The sequence below is a fragment of the Anas acuta genome, chromosome 12 (assembly GCF_963932015.1).
Source record: "Anas acuta chromosome 12, bAnaAcu1.1, whole genome shotgun sequence".
Classification (NCBI taxonomy): Eukaryota; Metazoa; Chordata; class Aves; order Anseriformes; family Anatidae; genus Anas; species Anas acuta.
The window spans coordinates 13,220,511-13,239,708 of record NC_088990.1 but is presented as its reverse complement, the minus strand read 5'-3'; the positions used below and the strand labels follow the sequence as shown (position 1 = coordinate 13,239,708).

General features: G+C 43.4%; 1 protein-coding gene across 9 annotated transcripts in view; it reads left to right on the top strand.

Moving 5' to 3' along the window:
- Window positions 1–577: 577 nt before the first annotated feature.
- Window positions 578–19,198, top strand: part of LOC137863366 (olfactory receptor 14C36-like) — a 30,826-nt gene continuing 12,205 nt past the window's right edge. For 6 of the 9 annotated variants that reach the window (XM_068696467.1, XM_068696464.1, XM_068696466.1 and 3 more), the window contains exons 1-2: window positions 578–9,113; window positions 14,837–14,941. The gene's annotated coding sequence lies outside the window, so the exon portion shown is untranslated. Of the gene's footprint in view, window positions 9,233–14,836; window positions 14,942–19,198 lie in introns of all 9 variants that reach the window. The other 3 variants (XM_068696468.1, XM_068696465.1, XM_068696463.1) reach the window with 2 other exon arrangements.

The following is a 19,198-nucleotide window of genomic DNA, read 5'->3' as shown; positions in this document are numbered from 1 at the left end:
AACGTAACCCTAACCCTAATGAGAACCCTAAAAAACAAATATGGTGCCAGTTTTTCCCACCACGAAGTGCTCCCAGTGGAAGCCTTTGGGTACACCTGCACTCCCTTTGAGAGCCTTTATGCAATCCTATACACAACAGGAGTCTGCGCTTTCTCTCTTTCCAAATCCCAACAACTGTAACCCTAACCTGTTTGCTTCCTTTGTGAGTGCTTTTATCCTAGTATATAGACAGATGGCACCGGTTCATTTTTTTTTTGATATTTATTTGATGACTTTGATATAAAACTAATGCAGAGCAGATGAAATTCCTTAGTTGATTAGGTCACTTGCTTTTTGCTTTTTAATTTCTTCATCCATCCAAATGGATAATGTTTGCTCATTTCATTTACATACAGCTGCCCATTAAAAGTGGCTGCCTCTTATCCAATGCCCCAGCATTGTCTAGGAAAAATTGCTGTGTTCCAAATAAGCATCTATAGGCATTATTCTGTTTAAGCATCTACATCGTCAAGAGTTGGACTTGATGATCCTTAAGGGTCCCTTCCAACTCAGGATATTCTATGATTCTATGATCTAATGGTTGTTTTGGATATTTGTTAGAACATTAGGGTTTAATAATAGTATTTACTTTTTAATCTTTTTATTGTTTGTGAAGATAGGTTTTTGATACCTTTTTTTTTTTTTCCTGTTTGAACTGTTCTCCCTAATATTGTTCAATACTTTAATTGTCTTATTTTCATTAGTAATGGCATCCATGTGAGGAAGTGGTGGCAGAGGTCTTGTGAAGTCTTCTGAAAATGGTGCTTTTCTGTTTGTATGTTATAGCAGTCAAAACATATCAGGAGGTATAGTGAATAAAAATTAAAGATAACTGAATTGCAAAAGCCAGGAATAATATTTTGACGGGGCTTTTTCACTTAGCTAGGAATTACAATCCATGTGAAAGTTTTAATCATTTTGAGGCAGAAAAGTAGTGTCTGGACATATATTTATTGCCTAAATACTTGACTTTGGTGTGGATGCACTGTTGAAAAGAAGTTATGAAATATAAACACTTATGGTCACACAGTCACTTGTATGATTTATCAGTTTAGAAAGTGATTTTTAGCATATTATTGAGCACTGTCTTGTCTCATCCTTTCCAGAGGCTGCATAGTAAATACCATACAGAGAAGTTTTCAGGATCGTAAATCCACCCGTTTCCACAATCTATATTTTCTGTCCATTGGGCTACATAATTTATTCTGAATTTCAGTCTTGCTGCTCCTCACTTGGCTCGGTGTAAAGTGCATTTCCACTTCTTTTTTGTAGATGTAGCAGCACATCATTTGTTCTAAACAGGGTTTAACTAAGGGAACATGGTTACTCAGTGCTGTTTCAGCTTGGGAAAGAGTGGTTCTGCTAGGAAACTTGTGTTGCAATTAGTAGCTGGTCATCATCCTGGGATGACAGAGCTGTGTACAAAAGAAAACCAGACAGTCTAAATGACCTTTTCCCACCTTTTGCCTTCTGCACAAGGGGGAGTTCACAGGTGAGAACTTGTTTTATTAACTCAGTATGAAGCTGGAAGAAGAGGAGAGAAGAGGATAAAGCAGATCAGATTTAGGTCACCGGTAGATAGAGAGATGGTTCAGTTGCTGCCCGTGAAGGAAAGATTGCCATCAGCTCCAGGTTTCCCAAGAGACATTGCTTGCTGAGCTTCTGTGATGAGACAGTTCGGAGCTAGTGTCAGTCTGGATGCTTCATTAGTTTAAATGTCTGGTTTTGGGAGGCATGTTCTCAAGCAAAGGCTTCTAAATATAAAATAGCCTTGTGAAGTTTTTATCTTATGAATATTCACTTATTGAATTTACATTTTGTTTTTCATCTCTAAGCTTCCAGAACAGAGCCTTACACAGAGGACAGCCCTCCCGTCTGTCTGAATAAACTCTGGAAAATATTTTTGTGAAAGTGGTACCTTGTTGTTTTACGTTTCCATACTCTTTAGTTAATTTCTTTCAGAACACTTTGAAGATCCAGCTGTTGTCACAGGCAAGCTCTAATAACCTAGGACTCAAGCAGAATTTTGCTCTTGTGTTCACTGTTCAATGTGCCAGTGGTGGACATGCAGGTGGAACTGATAATGCAATTTGACCTTGAGAGCCTGAGATTATTAGGGTAGCTCTTTTCTGTATAGCAAGTTCTTGATAAATTTGGGAGAAAGCAAATGCATCTGATGCATGCTTGTCAGACATCAGGAGTGGATGGTCTGGAACTGCAGGGAGGACCATCTCTTAGGATGGAGAGCTATCACTAAAACTAGCAAAGATACCTACCTTCTCTATTTCAACCATGGTTGTCACCATGCTTCATGACCTCTTCTGAGAACAATAGCTATTGCAGTTGGTCCTGTGCATACACTGAAATGATTCTTAAAAGACTAGAGGACATAAATAAGGGTATGCATTCTTCACAGCCTCCCTCTCCCTAAAACCCTTGGATGCTTGATTGCTTCTAGACAGAAGATTTTGTTATTCTTTTCTCATTTTTGTTTCCAGTTATGTATGGAGTTATTTCCTAATATGGATTAATACGGTGAATAGTGGAACTCAATTGATGCAGTGGCTCCAAAAAAAGACTTTTAGCCAGTAGATTCTAATTAAAGCAACTTTTTTTTTTTTTTTTTTTCCAGAAGAGAGAAAAAAATCCTTCAAAGAGCTCACTTGCTTTGTATCAGATGAATATATATGCAATAATTTGCCAGCCTGATAGAGACAGAAGTTGAAATATGCTTGGAGCAGTTATATTCAACCATATGTAAGCACTGGCACTACCCGGAGCTTATTTCTCCCACAAGGTGATATTCCCACCGTGTAATTTTGCTGCTTCCTGCCGTAGGCAGTATTAGGGAGAATGTGTCTGAAAATTTGTCAAAATGGCTTTCTGTCAGAAGATTGCATTTTAGTCGTGCCCATGGGGAAAAGTGCATAGATTTACTTGAAAATTCACAATTCTCGGGTTTGACCAGCTTAAGTTTTCAGGGCAAGTCCATATGCCCAATTGCAGAAGCACTTGCATTTACAAATCCTACCCTCAGGTTCTCTAGGGAGGATGTTTCTTTGATCTTCCAATTTTATCCGTGTGTCTAGTTTCTCAAGCAGAGGGGGAGGAGAGGAGCTTTTCCTGGTACAACTCTCTTTTGCGGAGGGAAAAACAAACAAAAGAGGTTGAATATTATGAGAAATTTCTTCTCAGAGTGGTTAGACATTGGAACAGGTTGCCCAGGGAAGTGGTGAAGTCACTGTCGCTGGAGGTGTTTAATGAAAAGGTAGATGTGGTACTTAGGGACATGGCTTAGTGGGCAATATTGGTGGTAGGTGTACAGTTGGACTAGATGATCTTGGAGGTCTTTTCCAACCTTTGATTCTATGGAAAGAACCTCAACCCACTACAAACATTGTTTTATTAAATCTAACTACCAAAATGTCACATGTATGGTAGTGACCAAAGTTGGGTGCAACCATGAAGACGGTGGGAGGGGGTCTAGGCTGAAATAAAGGAGCTGAACTGCCATGACGTGACATGGACCAGACTGTTCATTTTACACCCTGCGTTTAATTGGGGGTGGGGGAATTACCTTGTCTCTAAACATCTTCCATCCAAATCTGCCTCGTGATGTCAGACTGGGAAATCACTGCTTAGGAGAACAAAGAGACATTGCAAATGCAGCTTCCGTTCCAGGTGCCAAGAGCATTTTGGAAAGAAAATTTCTTCTGTGTGAGTAAATCTGTTTAAGAAGCCTGACCAATTTTACTCATTGCCTGACCCACAGCCATCCTCAGCAGGAGAGGGAGATGGAATGGATGAATTGCAGCTAACACCTAGTACCCTCAAGACTTGATAGAAAAATGTGCTAGGAAAGTATACAGGAGTCTCAGTAATACAGGAGTATACAGGAATCTCTGGTTTTTTGTTGTTGTTTTTTTTTGTTTGTTTGTTTTCCCCTCTATAACTGCCCCAGAACAGCCCTCCATAATTCCTTACTCTTACTGTACTAAATACTAAAGAGCCTGTTAGTCCCTGTTTGGAGCATTTGGGCTCTCTGTTCAAGGGAATTGTACCTTCTCACTCCCTACAGAGCACGATGAGTTATACCGCTGAAAATCCTTCCTTTCCAACATCCCCTGGTTGTTTAAAACAAACAAAAACCAGCAATACCCTTTCCCTGTTTCTCTCTGCTCCCTTGCACCTAGGCTGCCTGTATCTGTGAAGCCCCAAACCTGTAAGTGATGCTGTTTGCCTGTCTGTCAGGGAAGCTTTTTAAATCTGAGTGTAAAATGAGACTCCTACAGCAGTAAACAGAGCGATCATATACCTCCTTTGAAGTTACCATTTAAATAACCTCCAGGGCTTCACTAATGCAGGAAGCAAGCAAGAGGAAATAATTCCTTCCTTCTCCTCCTCCTCTTCAGCTCCCCTCTCTGAAGCAGGAAAATGAAAATGAATTCTCTGGCAGAGGAGGGACACTGGATTTCATGGTATTGCAGAAGAGATGAATGGCTCTCACTTGCAGCTTAGTTAATGAGTCAGCACGTTCATTCAGGGACACAATTTATTAACCCATAAACACTGCAGATGATGGTGTTATCACTGTGATAAAGTATTTGTAATTTGCTGTATAATTTATAAGGTAGTTGCTACATCAGAGGGGAGCCTGTGTCTGTTCATGTGTCCAGGTCCTGGGCTGGTCCTAGGAAAGGAAGTGAGGACCTAAGAAATAAAAAGGGAGGGGTCCCAGCAGAATTAGAGGAACAGAGCTGGCTGCAGACCACTTTTTGCTCTTTCTCTGTCCCTGTGGGTTTTGCTGGTGCTGCTGATTCCTGAAAGGAGATGGATGTCTGTGTCCAGGCCTCCCGTTCTGCACATCAGTTGATGCTTGGACTTTCCTGAAGATACATATACATAGCAAGGGTGTAAATGAGCGTGCACAATGTCTGACAGCACCACGGGTATTCAGTGCTGTGCTGCAAGGGAGGTCCTGAATGGGATGCTGCTGTTGTGGTGTGGATGGCGGCATTATGTGTTCCTGATATCATAGCATGGTCTTCTCTGGGGCTGATGCCTTACACCTTCCAAACAGGAGCACATCTTTCTGCATCCTTTGCAGTTAGCATGTGCAGCAATGCTGCAATGGGACAGCATTCCAGAGGGACAGCAGGTTTACACAGTGCTGGAGGGATTGAGACTAAGATAGCGAGGACCCTGGAGCAGTAGCACTCTTAATTGCCTGGGTGTTACATGTTTGCCAGGTGGTTTAAGTAGTCAATAGGTAAATGAGTTCACTTCTTTGTTAAGTGATTTTTTAAATAGTAAGATTTGTTCAAATAATTAAGTAGTGTAGCCTATTAACTGGAGAATGCCCTAAAGACATCTCCCGAGTAAGTCTGAATCTTACCAAGCTGCCTGAGGTCAATTTCTCCTGGGATCAAAGGATGCAGTACTCACAGTTCCTGTGTTTTCAGTCTGTTCTTAATCACCTGTTTGGGGCTTATCTTTCGTAAGGAAAAATATGTTCGTGCCTGAACATGTTACTACCTGGTCTTTGGCCTGACTGAAAACGTTGGAAGCTTCCAAGGCAATTATACCTATGCTAATCATAATTTTCTGCTTAGTCTGGGGGTATCTGTCCTTACGTCTGTGTTGATGTTGAGTTGCTGAACAATTTGATTAGGTGCTTTGAATAAGCTGTGTAATTATGCCACAGATATTCCTGATGCATACATTATTTTCATTATCTGAGTTATCACCACCCATTGTTACTGTTGTAGTGCAGTAATGTTTAAAGGCTGCTATTAGAACTGGAGCTCCATTGTGCCAGGTATTGCACAGACATTTACTAAACTGCAATCTCTGTCCTGGAAAGATTACAGCTTTATTGTACTGATGTATAACAGCCCATTATATGAATTATTTCACGTAACATCACTGAGGTTGAAAAGCTCTGCTAGTAAGGGATTAGCTGACACCGTATACCCAGAGAGGAAACCACCATGGTGCTACCAGCATAGAGCACCTGACTGCTGCTGTGTTGTTTTTTTTTGTTTTGTTTTTTAATTATGGGGCTCTGTTGCCTTACTCTGACAACTTGGACCAGATGATCTGGGAGGTCTTCTCCAGCCTTATTGATTCTATGATTTTCTTAGTCTAATGCAAGAGTGATTCTGCCTTACTGGGGCATCTCTTGGCTATCCAGGGCTTTGTTGGATGGCAGTTGTAATTGATCTACCAGGTCTGAGCCAGCCATAATCTTAGTTTTTGTTGTTGTTCTACTTTTATTTTATTTATTTTATTAGAGAAGCCATCCCTTCAGCTAAGGAGATGTTTTTGTGCCAGCAGAAGGCAGCATCAGATCTCGAAGTAGCACCAGCCTCGTTGGTGCCAGTTTCTGGTGAGTCTCCTGCTGCCTATCTCTCAGCCACTTGATTTACTTTCCTCCCAGCAAATCTACCATAAGTTCTGTCTGATCCCTTCCAGAGGTTCTCTCTTGTCACCTGCCTGTTTTAGTTCAGCAGTGATACTCGCACCTGGATTTTTGTAGTCTCCCCGTTCAAATGAGGCCTTATAGCTTGAGGTGCACAGTCCAGGGAAAGAGCAGGAGGTTGGTCTTCTCCCATGGTCTTTTTCCAGCCAGCTCCTGGACAGTCTGCAAAGTTCTCAGATACCGAATGTAAGACAAGTGTCAGGCATTGTCAGTATTGTAGCCCTTCTTGATATGTGGTTTTAAGTGTTGCATGGAGTAAAAATACATATAGTAAAAGAGTTTCTGGTAAAGGCAAGACATTTCCCACTTAAATTCACTGTTTCCACAAAAAAAGAACAGCAGCAACAACAAAAATGGGGTGCTCAAAATAGTTCTGTGGGTTCCATAGTGGAAATGGCCTAGCAGATCCTTTAACCCATGAAGACAGCAGTGATCCTGAGTCCACCTGTGTCCTTATTCTTTGAGCGTTGCCAGTTCTGAGGCTTGTTGGACAGCACCTAGGAAGCAGTGCTTTGAAGTGTGCTTGGAATTGGCTGCCTCTGCTTTTTCAGCGAGTCCTCCTGAGGGTGGAAGATTAGAGCCAGGCCATCCTTTCATATCTGCAGCATCGGTTTCTTTTTTATCAAATGCATTTTACTGCAAGGTGAATTCTTTCCCAGCTTTTTGTACTTCACCAGATTCCCTTGACCTTGAGCCAGTCAATGATGAATCGCATGAGTCCCCATTGAAAACACTGCAGAAGCCAGAGGAATGCCAGCCTCACTGTGTAGCACATAAAGTCAAAATATTTTAAGCCCAAGACTGATGGGTATGATTCTTCCATTTCAATCTGCACCTTCAGATTAAAAAGCTGTTAAAAGCTTCGATTTGTCTTGATGCATCTGCTGCTTCATGCCCAATGAATGACATGTCCAGGACTGGAGGGTATGGGTAGGAAGAGGATGTTTTCTGATAAATGTTTCTGATGGTATTTTATGTTCAAGTAAAAAAATAAAAAATAAATAAAAGCCTGTTATAGAAAATGATTCATCTGTTAGAGAGACTGCTGGAACAGCATCTAGTATTCCTCTGGCTGAGGGACAAGTAATGTCTAAAAAGACCATGGCCCACTAACACATGCAAAGTTACCTTTTCCTTCTGCCTCTGAGTTGCATTTCCCTCTGCTGTGCTAAGACTATGTTAGATTGCAACTGCAAAATACCACCTCGTAATATGTTATGTATTAGACCTCTTATTAATTCTGTAATTCTTTTGTACAGTTTTGTAGCTATGTGACTAAATATGCAAAGCGTTTATATGAAAAACTATAAAGTTATTGGTATTTTTCTGTGTTAAAGGTTCAATGAGTCAAATTCTGTGCTGAGGGGAATCAATGATTTGATACAAATTTATTGGTATTAGAATGAGGATTTCCGGAGTAAACTGGGAGGCTATATACATATTCAAAGACATAGCTGGTAGAGCAAGTCTGTAAAACCTTTGAAATGATACAAATTCATAAATATTAGGCTTCTTCCTTTCAGACTACTGTGATCTGTGGTGGCACCAGCGTTAGGAGGAGGAGAGGTGCAAAGGCTACAAAAGGCAAATATTATTTCTGGAAATGGCTGGTGGGATTTGGATCTGCTTTTAGCAAGCATGAAATTTTGGGAGTGAGGCCAAGTGCTATTTCCAGAGTTTGAGGATGACCCATGACTTGGGTTAAGGGCTTGAATTTGATTTAGTTTAAATCTGAGGCTGAACTTGGTTGTCATCTTCTGGTTGGGATTCTAGGAAATCAAACCCTCACTGAAGCTTTGTTGACTGAAGTAAAATTCTGTTTTCAAATACTGGTAGGAAATCAAATGCTTTTGAACCATCTTCCAACAAGAAAAAGAAAGAACCCAAACTGGTGACATTTAGATCTGACTTCAGTACCCTAATTTCTCCTGCATTTTGGACCTGGGGAGGGAGGAAGGAGAAGAGAAAGAGAGCTTTGGCAAATAGAAAATCAATTGGTTTAATATACAGACTATTTTGCTGCAGTCTAACTGGAGCCTCTTATTAAGAATCTGATGGTATTTCTAAACAGGGAGAGCTACTCCCTAGGTGGGGGCAATCTCCAATCATACACTAACATTGCTTTTGACATATTTATGACTCCAATAAAATCTCCCATCTGGTATATTTTAAAATAAAATTGAAAATTTATCACTTTCCTTTAGCTGGTTTGTCGTTCTCCCCGAGAGAAGATAGCCAGGCTGAGATTATTGCATCGGCAGTCTGTCAGCTGAAGTTAGGCTGAGGTGTGATTTAAATTTCAATACTTTCCACATTACAGCTGTCTGGGGTGGGGAAATTACAAGGAGGAAAGCAAAGAATCTGTTATTTGTATACATTAGTCTCCCCTGATTTGTTTCTTTTTTTTCTTTCTTTTTTTTTTTTTCTTAGCTGGGGCACCTGGGCATTACTCCCCATTTTTCTGGATTTTCACAACCTTGGCTTGGTCAGAGATGCTTGCAAGAGGATGAAGCAGAACCTGAGTGTCATCTCTCCTGTTGCCCCACTGTTATGCCAGGTTACGACAGCAGGAAGAGATCTTTCTCCATATGAGGTACACAGCAAGTTTATGGCATTTATACAGCTTACAGAGCTGGTCTTAAAGAGACTGTGATCTCTGGGAGAGCAGAGCTAAGCCATGTCGTTTCCCTGACAAAGGACCAAGGGAGAGAGGTGGGTGGCATTTTGTGTATGTAAGCAAGTCTAGTCGTCTTGGCAAAGCAGTAGATATCTCTGGAGGCAGGAGGAAACATGCTTTGGATGTGCTTGCATGTTTCTAAGCCTTTATGATGAGTTTAGGCCAGGCTCTTTAAATGGCATGCGACAGGTAAATGAATCACCTGCCACAGGATTTCTCTGAGTGTCTCTAGCTGAAATAAGTCAGGGACTTGAAGCAGCTGAAGCTGAGTCCAGGCCAGAAATCTGGCCCCTAGTGCATCACTGGGATTTCATGTGCAGCCTGTGTTGGATGGAACCTGTGGAACAGAGATGACACATGAATAAGGTGCTTCCTAGCAAAATTGTTTGCAAATCTTTCTGAAGTGGAAGGCTGTCTCTTCACCTTTTGGGGCCCGGGGGTGTTCTGCCTCATCCTTTTGACTGATAATAGAGTTGTGCCCACCTGGCTGGTGGCATTGCCCACATCTGATTAGATGCATTTGTTCCTGTCGCATCAGCTGAGTGTTCAGTTATCCAAGATCTTGTCCCCCTTTATTCCCTTCAATTGCTTCATTGCTTACACTGTGAGCGGAGCTGCAGTGAACTTGTGACCAGTGTCCTTCACTGCAGTCACAGCAGTAAGGCTGGAGGGCAGTGGTGATTGCAGCCTTCACAGGGGCATCTCAGTAACTTCCCCCTGCTGTAAACTCTGAGCCCAGGTTCCCCCACTGAGGGGAGAAATGACGAACCTTCAAAGGGTCTCTTGGCTGGTGCAGTGGTGTGACAGTCCTGTGACAGTCCTGACACAGCAGCCTGGGTAGTTGGAGGTCTGTAGCTGGCTCTGGGGAATTAAACCCAGCAATGTTTGTGCTCACTTTGGGAGAGAATTAAATGCAATTAGTGGTTTACGAACTGTAGGTGTTGAACCTATGTGGGGCCCACTGGGACCTCAAACCCTCTGTTCTATGTACTGTGGTGTGCCCTGCAGGGAAAATGCAAACCAGTGCATTAGGGTTATTAAATGAAACCTACACGTAAGACGCATGAATTTTCTGCAGAGCGCATAAAAACCTCTTGTGCACGAGCTGTGGATTTGTGCAGCGTGGTTTGGTTTTCTGAAGTGTGCACTTTGAGCTCATGTGCAGTGGGCTTTTATGTGTATTTCTGCAGGTGAACATATGCTTAAGGGTTTGCCCCTGTGCATTAAGTATGCAGTTAATGTATGGATAATTGTTTTGTAAGCACTGTATTTACGGCACTGCTTTCTCCAGCATACACGTTGTGTGCGTACAACCCATAAGTGTCACGTCATTTGACTGTTCTATTTTCCTGTCTTCTGGACTGAACAATTGAGGGTGTTTTTGGAGTGCATCGGATGTATTATTTCCTTTCACAGCAATTGTACATTTGCTAATGTCAAATTTATTCTGAATTGTAAACTGGCGCAGTTCTCGACTGGATAGACCAAGATCTTTGTTGCACAGAATGGACGGATGTTTTATTTGCATGCTCAGTGTATGTGTATTCCGAAAGCACACACGCTTTTGTTGTCTGCAGAAATAGCAGGTGCTTTGCACTGAAAATAACCTGTGTTGTAAATGTTTGTGAAGGTGGGGGTTATAGCATTTATGCTCAGAGCCCGCAACAAAAGTGTATTTTATCTCTAAAAATCAGCGTGCTCTGTGTTATGGTTGTGCAGCGTAAGCACATATTTTCCTGCATTTGCTGGCAGAGTTACAGAAGTGTTGAGTCTTCATATTGTTAAAATAACAGAAGAGTTGTCCACATATTTTCTAATTTTTTAAAATATCCTCCAGCTTCTGTGGTTTAAATTTCTAAGCGTCTGTCCAAGAGATATATGTCAAAACATCAGGAAGGATATTTAGGCAGTTATGTCAGCGGAATGGAGCAAGGTTGTGAGTTAATGCTTTTCTGATGCAATAGAAAAGGGAAAATGGTGAAAAAGAGCCACAAATAAAATATAAAATGAACAAGATCAACCAAGGTAAAGTTGAGGTTTGTTCTTAAATTGGAGGCACCTACAACAAAAGAATTCAGATGACTATATTCCTGTTTTATGCCATCCTGTGGTCACGTCGTCCTGTCCCAGACCTCACAGCCTCTCGGGTCAGTCCCCAGGAATCAGGAAGGATGACGTAGTGCTTCCAGCCTTGGTCCTTCCTCTTTGGCTGTCCTGCCCGGTAGTCAGGTGCCTTGAAAAGGAGTTAAGGCCTTCATTATCCCACCATTTCTTTTCAATGACATTTTAAAGAGCTGACACAGAGGAGGCATGATTGAAGCACCTGCTGCTTTTCTCTGTAATTACCCAGTTTCCTTGTTGGGGCTGAAATTATTGCCCTGCAAGAGTGCAACGTCCCTATTATCACGTAAGAGCCAAACACAAACCTGTCTGGCTGCAGCTGGCACCATTCCACGTAAAGACAAAAATGATTTTCCTTGGCTGCTGGGCTATACTGCAGGGTACCCAAGCCCAGATTAAAGCGGTAGAGCTGGAGGGGAGGTGATGTGTGGCTTGAGATGCTTCTCAGACTGTAATTAGTCCTCTAACAGCCTTTGATGTGGATTAGCTGACTGGAGGCCTTGCCTGTAGCCAGGGGTAGGAGTAGGAGAACACAGCCAGGATCTAAAAGGGGCAGACCTGAGAAAAAATAAGAACGGGTTCAAGTCGCAGTAATCAAGTGATGGTTGAGGAAAAGTCCTGCTTGTTGGACACATTCTGCAGCATTGGCTTCTTAGAAGGTGTCTGAAGAGGGTCTGCAGCCATTGCCAAGGGAACTGCGTCTGGAGATATGGGAAAACATGAAAGCAAGAACAGTTAACATTTCTTGGCCTTTTTTGCAAAAGGCAGGAGCATGCCAGGGACTGTGTGAGACCCCAGAGAGAGCTGGCGGGGATTCTTGTAGTATTTGTTGCCCAGCTGCTATTTTGACTTCAAATCCATAAGAATCAACAAATAACAAGGCCTGGAGCTTGAGTACTGTCCCCTGAGCTGAGTTCTCTGTCTCTACCTGATTCTAAATTGAGCTCCAAGACAGCTGCAGGAGCGTTAGCCAGTGGATGTGCAGAGTGAGAGAAGGAAGGAAAGAAACAGGAGGATTAGGCTGGAGGATCACTGCAGTAAATGACTTCCATGCTCAGAGAGCTCGAAAGCCCTTTGTAATAAAGGAGAAGGCAAAACCAAATTCCGTGTAGCCTCTGAGCCATGTGGATAAACCTTAGCTCAGCCCAGTGGGTTTTTGTGGAGCTCAGCTCTCACCCAGCCGCCTGCCCCTCGCTTCCCACCCCCCTTAGCAACATGGGCTGCCTCTCCCCTGCCTCCTCTCCCTCCAGCATCTTGTGACAGGCATGGAAACCCTGGGATCCCTGATGCTGGAATGGCATTTGGGCCTAGCCGGAATTGTTTATAAGCACAGAGCTTTGATGCTGTCTCCAAAGCCTCTGGAGAGCTGAGCAGGGCTATTTTTCATGTGATGCTTTTGGAGAATGTTATGGGAAAAGGTCAAGGGACATAGTGGGAATGGGTAGGTCACATACTCATTGGTTTAGGGCACAGCGACAACATTGCTTCTTTAAGATCTCAGAGCCTGCTTTGTAAAAATAAGCACCTCTCACTGAGCTGCCTGGGAAAGAAGAGGGGCATGTCTCCTGCAGGCGGATGTTCACAGCCTTCTCTGGGTTTGTTCTCTTGCCTTGGCAGTTGCTTCGTCTGAGTGTCCCTGTGAACCAGACAGATCCCTCAGACTGTGCAGCATTTTAAAAAGCTTCCTTGCTTACCACTTTGACCTTTGTAAGGCAAGGAGAAATTCTGTACAAGCAGGGGCTGCCTTCTGCCCCTGGCACCCTTTGTGGCTGTCCTTCAGTGGGGTCTGGGCGCAGCGCTGCAGGATTCATTGGTCCATCCTTGTGTCCTCCATGCTGGGTCTGTGGGCAAAAAGAGCTCTAGGATGGAGCTATTTGACACCCCCCCCCCTTTTTGATTTTAATGCTGTCTTTGCTCGTTTAAATCTGGGATGAGGAGCAGTCTAGCAAGGATTGTTCTGCCTTTCTTCCTCCCTGATGCACGCTGCCACACTGCAGATAACAGGCTGGGTGCGGGGCCTGTGTGAAGGAGCAGGAAGCAGAGGGGTGAGGTACAAGTCATTTACATTGGAAGCAGAAGCTGAATGTGCATTTCCTTACTCTTGCCATCAATCATTCAAATTTCCTGTACACTGTGGAACAGAGCAGTAGAGTTTGCTCATTCCCCATTTCCCCCAGGAATGGAAGCACTCATTTGTTTCACTGTCTAGAAGTGCTGATCACTCATATTTGTTTTTTTCCGACGCGTGCCGTTCAGAAGCTGACCTTTTCAGCTTCTTCCTTCTTGGCCTTTGGAAATATCTTCAGATCTCTGGCAGATCTGGAGAATCTCACTGGTGCTCTGTCTCTGTTAAGGGACGGAAAGACGCTGCTGCAGTAACAGACAAGCCCACAGTCTTTAGAACAGGTGCTTTATTGCAGAGCACTGGCAAATACCCCGTGTTCTCCACAAAGCTCATTGTTTTAACTTGTTCCTGTGATCTTGCATCCAATACAGCATAGTGAGGGCCAAGCCCTGCTTGTCATCAGAAACCATTGCACGAGTATTCTATGGGACTAACAAATCTGTTGAGAAAGAGTTACAGACAATTATGTGGAAGAGAGAGACCAGCATGTGTTCACTTTACTTACAGTGTATCTCTGCTGGAAGGCATGGGGACAGTAGCAGAAACATAGAGCATGGGACTGGGAAAAAATTAGAGGGAGAAAAAAAGGAGAAACAGAAGCAGAAGAAGGAGTAGGACAAACAGGAAACTGAATTAAAAGTTGTCTGACTCTTTTCATAGCAAGTAGCATAAATGCAATAAGCATGGAAGACAGCCCTGCCTACTGAAGAGGCAGAGTATAAGAAATGACCCCTGTGTGTGTGTTTATGATAATGCGTGGCATACATCTGTGGGTTTTAGATGGTGTCTGGTCTCTGATTAAGAAGAAATGCCTTCCTATTATTTAACAATCTCTAATTAGCCATATTCTCATTCCACAGAGGAGTTGACAATTCCTTTGTGGGTGCACTCAGGCAATGGCCAGTTCTGGAGACACGGCAAACCAAAGGGACGGGGTGCTATAAAGCTCTTGTGTGACTTTGGCGTCTCTTGGCATCCCTGGGAAGCTTGGTTATGGCATGGTATCTCTGCAGCTTCCCTGGCGTGGCTGGGAGAGGTGTATTGGTAGGGTTCAGTTCAATTACTGTGACAAAGGAGCTGATGAAGCTCTGTGTCCTTGGAACACAGTCGTGGCCTGGAAATTTTTATGAGCTGTGCAGGGCTGAAACCCCATTCCCTTGGGTTGTGAGCTCAGCAGCTTTTGAGCTCAGCCATTGTGGGTCTGGGCAGAACCCGCAGGGGAGTCCTGTCAGGGAAAACCCAAGGGCTGGAAGGAAATGTTGCTGATGACTCAATAGGCAGAGCTCTTCCCTCTGTTGATGTTGGAGCTGAGCCACACAGACACGTCCCTCCATAATTACCTACTGGTTGCTTGAAGTTCATGCTTTTTAACCACTGGCATTCTCGTTTGCAGTCCACACACCCAGACGTGTGATGCTGGAATCCACACATGAGCCTGGGTATTGCATCGATGCTTGCAGGCTCTGAGAAGAAAGGACGTGTTTGCCTCCGGGAAGAGGTGTGTTTGCCCATGCATGCACGTGTTATTGAGCCTCTACAGATGCTCTGACTGCAGGAGGTGATGTCAGGTGGCAGTGGTTTGGTGTTTGGGGGTGGGTGTGGGGCAGTTAGGTAGCGTGGGTGGGGGAAGGGATGGATTGGGATGACAAAACATCATGACAGAGGGAGAAAAATCTCAGCTGTGTCCCACATTAAGCAACAGAGACCCTTAGTGGTCACCCGGCGTAAAACACAGTGTTGTGTGATGGATTGCTTTTTTTTTTTTTTTGCATTTGCTCATTTCAGACATGAATTCATGTAATAACTTGAACTTCAGAAACAAAAAGACGTTCAATTTCAATTGTTTTAACTGCTGTGAATAATTTCACTTCTGTTTTTTTCTGGGTTCTTAATGGTCTATTTTGAAACAAGGAGGTGTTTTGTGAAACTGACACATTTTCAATCCCTATTGATCACCATATGATATTGCTGTATTTCAAGCAGCATCACAACAACTGTGTTCTAAGAATGCTTCAGATATTTTAGGGAATTGACTTCACCTGGTTTTGTGCTTCCATCCAGGCACACCGACTACCTTGCCTCTTCTTCCCTGCTTCTACCAGCCTGGTGTCAGAGTGAAACTGAATTTGGTGAATTAGCTGGCTGGATCTGCAACACCCTCATGCACCCTGCTAGCAAATGCACAGATAATCTGACAAATATTGCTGTTCCTAGAGGAGTTATTTCGATGTGATTAGCCTCTTTGCTGCAAGTGGCAGGGGGGTCAGCCTACCCACACACTGCCTTCCTGTCCCGAGAGGCCTACTGGCGTGTGGGCCTCTGATGGCTCTCAGTCTCTCTGGAACGACTTAGGAAATAACCAGCATCAGGAAAATCATCCCAACTCCGAGGCTTTTTATGGGGTTTGCTCACTGTCATCTCGGTGGTCAGAGACTGCTGCCCTTCAGGTGACCTCTTGTCAGGCTGGCAATCAGGCAGGATGGGCTGCACATCTCTGGGGGGTGGTTCATTTGGGGTAAACCACATGGGGATGTGGAAAACAAGGATAATGGTCTGACTTACCTTTGCAAAGAGCTTAGAGAGCTGGGCTGACAAGCGTTTTGAAAGAGCTATATCCTGTTACAGCGACACTGCCTTTGCCTGCCCCCACCGCCAAGCTTCAGCAAAGGCAGACTTTAAGGGCTCCCTGAGGACTCTGCCAGCAGGATTTCTTATTTTCCTTATTTTACTCTCTTCCAGTGATGTTCAGCCACAATGTATATTACAAAACGATTATGGCCATGATTAGGGTGCTGTGTTATCATCACCCAGTGAATAGCCATTCCCTGGATCCCACTGGAATCCACTTCCATTCCTTGAAGTGACAGGCCAAAATTAAAATGGTCCTGAAAAAAAAAAAAAAAAAGAATCCAGAAAGCTGAGATTTCTTCTCAGCCCAAATTCCCTTCAGCATTGGTGTTATTAGCATTTATTATTATCTGTCAATGCTCTAAGTAGTAAATTTTCTGAGGTCATGAGTTATTGCTTCATCAAGAGAAGCTGCAAATGAGGCTGCATGCAAACAGGTGAACGGATGGGCTTAGAGCCTCCTGAGCCTGAACAACCCCCCTGTAGCTGGAGAAAAGGTTCCAAGAGATCAGGCCTTGAGGTTGGTGTCTTGAGCATCACTATGAGACCTCTTCACAGAGCTTTCAACTCTTGGTCAAGTGTCAGGAGAGTCCATCTGAGTAAATTGTCCTCCACTGAGCAGTCTTCTCTGCTCTCGTCCCAGGAGCCTCCCCTGGGAATCTGCCATATGCTCAAGCCCAGCCTCAGCACTGACAGCTCTGGTTTACGTACTGGTTGGCAGACAGTCTGCATCTGTAGCAGATAACGTATGTGAAACAAGTGGTGATTGTTTCTTTAAGGCCCCCCTCCTCTCTCTTCCCCTCTCTACTATTTCTCTCTTGATAATCCTGCTGATGCAGAATTTTTCTCTTGCTCAATTTCATTGCACCTGCTCATCTAAACCAGGCTGCATGGAGTTTGCTCAAACTGAGCTTCATCTGACAGCAGAAGCAGCACCCAAAAGCACATTCATACGCAGAGAAGAGTCATTACTATGAAGAGTGAAGCCTGGCTTAGACAGCTTAGATACCTGGCTTAGGTGACCCATAGCAGCTAGCCACTAAGTGAGGATGTGCCTTCAGTTAAAGGTCAAATCAGCTGTCATGGAAAACTGCAGGGATATTTCAGAGAGGCGGTAGTAAAACAGGAGGCTTTCCTATCATCCTATCTGATCTAGATATTCAGCCTGCCTCTGCGTCTTCATTATTGCTTTCTGTGCTCGGTGTGAACCTGCCTGTCCACCTACATGTGCTAAAGGCATAGCACTCAGCTTGTCTTTTGTGATACTGAACCTGACTTGAAATTGGAATTACCATATTGTGCTGTACTTGTGCCTCCAGGACAGGCTTGTACTCTCAAGCACCTAACATGTAAGCTGATTTGTCTTCATTCCTACTTTACCCTGAGTTAACTAACTTGAGTTAGCCAGCCTGCACTCAGAACACATCTTTGCTGTTTTCTTCACCGTTCTGTGTAAGCAGAAGGACTCGGAGATGGATAGGAAGGCCTCTGGCCAAGTTTCGTGAGGCTGGACGTGTGGGGAGTGGTTGGAGGAAGCTGCTGAATGGACTGAGAAGCCTGAGGACATTGGGGCAGCAAAGGGTGGTGAAGATACCTCAGAGTTTGATACAACAGAATAGATTTTAGGAGAGTGATGGTGACCAGAGGCTGTGATTTAACCATAATATTGGCTTAGTATTATTGCACTTAAGCAAGCAGGGCTATGAGGCCTGGGTTGGGCCAACGCAGTGGTTCAAGGAAAAGCTCAAATGTTCCCCAGGCCTTGTCAGCTGACAAAATAACTGTGGTAAGGTTCAAAGATTTATTGCAGGGAAAGCAGGGCTCCTTGGAGTCAGGGTGGGGGTTAATCAATGTACATTCATTGTTAATTTATGCATGTAAGGGGGTTCTGGAGTACAGTTGCCATGCTGGTTTTGATAATGCTAACTGCATCCACCCTGCCAGCTGCTGCAGTGTCGTGGTAGTCTGTGTTGCTGCGTGCAGAATTATGGTGTTTTTGTGGGAATATTATGTTCCCTGAATAGAGCCCCACAGAGCAATTTGCTTCATCCTTACAAACCCATCCAAATAACTGGCAGTGCCTTACAAATACAAAACAATTGAGCAAATAAATGTATTATACTGTACATCTGTGACAAAACAATGCTTTCATGTGCAAAGAGAAATGTGTTTGTTTAACTTATGGTCTCCCATTTGGAAATAAATGCATCCATTTAAATCAAAATGGGACGTTCTTCACTATTACAGTATTTTGCATGCCAGCTGTAGGAAATATGCTGCTTGAAGAGCAGACTCAAAACTTGGAGTGGTATTACCAGACGCATGCTTGTGCTGGCTTATCCTAGACACCACCTCTCTTTTTATAGGGGGTCCTCTACATTTGAGTATGAATTTCCTGGCTTTGCATGGCTGGGACAGTTTCTACAAAAATTTGGGAGTGTGCTTCTCCCTTGTGTGGTAGTTTTGTGTCTTTTGTGCACACTGGAATGCCTGCCTTTCACCTGATTTGTATTTAGAAGAGTGCTAACTGATGGGCATGCCTCAGAACTTTGCATTACCATGACCATGAGGCACACTGATTTTCTGCAAGAGTTGTGGCAGTCCAAAGATTTTTGATTGTTTCCTATTTTTGTGTTAAAGAAATGTTAGTTTCATTTATATGCTGCAGTGAAAGTGCTAGATGGGAAGAAAAACAACAAAATACAGGTTGAATGTTCCAATATTTGTTTTTTAAAATGTGCCACATTAAAAGTGCCTTATAAATGGTTGAGTTCTTGTAATGAAAGTCTGCTGCATTTCAGTTTACACATAAGCTTAACATCATCAAGCCAAGTTTGTTCTGGGTGTTAACATTTGCATTTTTGAAAGCAGCAGCCTAATCCAGAGCAAAACCAGATGAGAATGTACTTTAATACAGCACATTACCAGCTGTGTGCCGGGAGGTGTGAGCATTCTCAAAAAGGCACTGAAATTTGATTAGGGTAGTTTTCCGAGAGTCTGTGAACTTAATGGAACAAAACTGAAGATCGCTGCTACCAGTAGCAGGAGTTATAAACTGGAATTCCACAGTGACATGATTACTAGAAGGGAAAATAGCCAAGAAATAATCAATACCCCTGATTTTTTC